Source organism: Bidens hawaiensis, unplaced genomic scaffold (assembly GCF_021521415.1).
Source record: "Bidens hawaiensis isolate Kalapana, Puna unplaced genomic scaffold, B.hawaiensis_p1.1 tig00012897_1, whole genome shotgun sequence".
Taxonomy (NCBI): Eukaryota; Viridiplantae; Streptophyta; class Magnoliopsida; order Asterales; family Asteraceae; genus Bidens; species Bidens hawaiensis.
This window is the reverse complement of record NW_027492076.1, coordinates 691,558-695,962: the sequence shown is the minus strand read 5'-3', so window position 1 is coordinate 695,962 and position 4,405 is coordinate 691,558. Positions and strand designations below refer to the sequence as shown.

Sequence of the window (4,405 nt, the reverse complement as noted above, 5' to 3'; positions counted from 1 at the left end):
AAGGAAAATGGAAAGATAACTAGCGAAGATTAAACGGATGTTAACTTTCTTTGCATAATTTAATTTTGTTTTAAACATTTATTTTTGGGAGACTTTGTATGTTTTGGAATTCATTACTTGATTATGAATAGATTTTATATTATGGTTTATTTCATTTTTAGTTTTAGTATTATGTTTTGATTGTGTTATTATGGTTTTGGTTGTGGTATTATAGATAATTGTTTGTCGGTACTGTACGGTATCGATGCCAAGTTTAGTAGAGATTTTTTTAAAAAAGAACAAAGTGGTACCAATGTGAGTGCCATAGCCGAAAAACATGTACCCGTACCATAAACTTGAGATAACCAGATTTACTGGTTTTAAGTATAGGTACTTTTGGGTACCCCTTAATATGACACTGACTTTATCTTTCTGTATAAATTTACCCGAAAACCAAGTTGTATTCATAAGAATTTATATCTGATTTTGCGATGCAATTTTTTAATATAACTCGGTCATCAGTATAATTTAAACATAGAGAAAATTACAGAACTTTGTATTTAGATTTTAAAAAATAAATATTATGTTATTAGAGAAAGAATGCTAAATGACAATTAAAATGAAAACAAAAAAGAAAAAATGATATATTTTGTAAGATAATGTGACGGACTTTGAAAAAAATTTCGCAGGGTCAGAGCTGGGTCGTTGTCAAAAATTTGTAAGAATCGATCGGGATTTTAGCATATATTAAAAAAATTCACATGTTCGGCAGACACCTACACCATAAATGTAGGTCCGCCATAGTAAGACACTACGCTTGGTAGGTACAACTACCCATTTATGTAAAACATTTAAATAACTATCCAAGCCAAACATTTATTTTAAATGCATGTCTTTTTAAAATATTTCAAGTATAAAGTATTTAAAGACAAATGACTAAAAAGATATAAACAGTCATGACATGCAGGGCTGTGTTTTTTTAACCGTCCCAAATCTAAACCTGACCTGAAACCACCTAAACCTGAATTAAACAATACTTGAAAAACCTGAATATTTGGTTACCAGGCATTTTTTCTCAACATAAAATTCGAAAACATCCATCTTATATGACTATCAATTTTTTGAACAGAAAAATATAATAACCTAAAACCTCTTGGTTATAGATTCACTATCTTGTGACTTGATAATTATCCTTGAATATATGGATGAATAAAGTCAAAGTCAAAGTCAAAGTCAAAGTCAACTTTATATAAGATTGAATTCATAGGAAGCCTCTTTGAATTGGTCAAAACCGTTGAGTAGATAAGGATTCTGGTCAAAGTTTGAACACTTAAAGATGGGATATAGTTATTTATTCAAACAACCCAACCAATAAATTCCATACCAAATATCTGAAAATACAAAACCTATTTTAAAATCAACTGAATGTGTAATAAGTTTATAAAAAACATATAAATAACAAAATACCCTGTAAAATCTCACATACAACAAAATTGTTGGTAGCGTCCATTGATCTAAGAATGGTCGGATATCATGCTCTACCATAGGTGATAGAAAAACTACTTCGGATAAGACCTCGACTCTAAAAATAATATATGAACATAAAATAAAAAGTATATTTAGTAGCATAACGTGCAGGCATCTAACATGGAACTAAACATAAAAATTGATGTGTATGAAAAGTATAAAAATTTGTAGCCCGCCATAAAGGTCATTAGCCCCAATCTTACGTCTCCATCAAGTCTTATTTTCGACCATGTCCTAAGAGAGGTGAAACACTTCGAGATATTGCTTCCTCCGTATACATTGAGATGTGTGAGCGACTGGGCGTGGTTTATATTGAATAATATGTTCATATCCGCTACCGTCTTTCAGGGCACGACTGCTACATTGTGGAGCTTCAGTTTCTTTGCTCAAGCGTCTTTATTACACATCACCATTGTGACGGTTGCTTCAATGGTTTGACCATGGGTCAGTCGTAATCTTCGTGTTATTTGAATGCAATATGAATGCTTTATATTAAGATATGCAAAATTGTAACTAAAAACATGTTTGTAGGGTTGCCATCAAAATAAGAAACACATTATTAACATGTCACCATGTCTACACTTCAAGTGATAGCGATTTTATTTAACCTTAATTATTGATGTTTTTTTTATAGTGTACGCATTGTTGCATACACTAAACGTATTACACATAATATTTCAATGTATGCAGTAAATGACCACTTACTGCATACGCTACATGGTTCGAGTTGGATCCAATTTTTTTAGTCGATCTTCTGATTTGTAACAACGCTTGAATTTTTAAATCGGTTTTGATTAATTCTCGTTCACTCAACTTGGGATATGGTAATATGTTCAAAACAACAAGAACAAAATTTGAAGTCATCAGCTTTACAAACCATCAAACATTGCTGTTCACCGAAAAACACTCATCCTTCCTATAAATATAAAAACGCCAAAATGTGCCTAATATATGCTGGCTTTAAAGATTTACACCTCCAAGACTCAATCAAGATCATGCATTCTTGATTAAAATACAACAAAACTAAAAGAAAATCAACTATTTGCAACAAGAAAATAACACAAATGGATTGAAGACCTCAAACCATCGATCATTCCCTTCCGTTCACAATCGAATCAAGCCCTGCAGTTCGACTCTTCACAATCCTATGAAACACTTCCCTCACTTGCTTCTCCAACGGATCTAGCCCGTTCTTTAAACCTTCATAAACAAACCTCAACTCGTCTTCTAACCTCTTCTTCCTTATGATCATCTATCGGAAACTGAATTGACTCGGTCAACTCGCTCATAACCCGAGCCGATCTCTCAATCCCATAAATCTCCTTCAAAAGCCCACAACTATTCCTCCTTTCCTTACTCTTCGCCTCATCCAAAATCTTGTCGTGCAACGACAAAATCAGGCCTCCCCAAATGAAAGATTTAGGGATATTGAAATGAGACTGTAACCCGCGGTCTTGGCAGGGGATTGCAGCCACTAAAGCCCACATCACAAACAAGAAAACATAACTCATTGTGTAAACCGCCACCGCAAGCCCGTTAGTGGCAATGATTTCATTACCCTTGGGAGCAACAATGTTGTTCCCAATCGCTTGGAGTTGTTTCGAAGCCGACCACGACCTTGAAACACTCCAAGATAATGATCTAAAATGCTTCAAATTATGTTTTTGAGAATGCGCATCCTTTTGGTACCGCCCAAACGACCGATTTCTATGACCAAGATTCGTGCTTGACTCTTTCTCATCAAGCATCCCGATTGCCAAATCGATTTCGCCCGTCGAATTTGACCTTCTCCAAGACTTTTATTATTATTATTACTACTATTATCCAAAGCACATAACACAATCTCTAACTGCTTTTGCCACTGTCTAATCTGCTCAATCCCATCTCTAATGGCATTACAAACATCCAAACCCTTAACACTTCTTTCATAATAATCAGAAAGCAGTTTATCCATTGGAGGCTTACTCACAACAGACTGGTGATTAAACAATATAGCTTTGAACTCCTCTTGACAACATACGAAAACATCTAGAAGCTTTGAAATCCAATCAACAGACAAGAGTTCATGCGAATCAGCCAATGATAACTCATGAAATCTTTCAGTTACCTGCCGTTGAAAAGCTTCAATATCGGCATATTGATTTACGGTTTCGTGATCAACAGAATGAACGGCTGGATCACGCTTCATACTCAGAATTGAACGCCCAAAATCGGTTCTCATCTTTATAACATCAATTACAAGAAACCCCACTAATTTGGATGGTAAAAATTGAAGCTTTTTTGAATATTATCAAATTTGGGGGTTTTGGAAATTGGAAACAATTTGGGGAAATTGATGAAACCCAGATGATAATTATGATTTTGAACAAAACCCAGAAAGGAAAAGTGGAATTGAGATGGAATTGTGAAACTGATGGATTGGATGGATGCTTGAAACCCTAAAGGGGGTTTTATATGGTGGAATGAAATGGATTATGACCGCGTATTTTGTGGTGTATTGAAAGGGTAATGTTTTTTATTTTTTTTAATTGGAATTTTATTTTACAAATGGAAAAATGAGACCTTTTCTATATCTTTTGGGGTTTAACTTTTCTTTAAAATTGATTTTATTCCTTTGATATTTTAACATTTATATTTTTATAGTAAATAATAAAGCCCGTGGACATCTAGAGCATTGACCATTTTAGTTGTTTTATTCTTTTTTAAAATCAATTTGCTAGAAAACATTTGAAAATACCACCATGTTTTGCACATATACTAATATTTTAAGGGTGGTGGTTTCTTAATACATGTATACTTTGTGATTATACATTTATTGTATGTGAAATTAGATATAAACTAATATCAAACATACTTTTCTGTAATTCTTTACTTGAATTTAAATACCATATTTTAATTA

The 4,405-nt window shown here is 33.3% G+C and overlaps 1 pseudogene; it reads right to left on the bottom strand.

Moving 5' to 3' along the window:
* Positions 1-2,383: 2,383 nt before the first annotated feature.
* Positions 2,384-3,913, bottom strand: LOC143542559 (protein ROH1D pseudogene; annotated as a pseudogene).
* Positions 3,914-4,405: the final 492 nt, after the last annotated feature.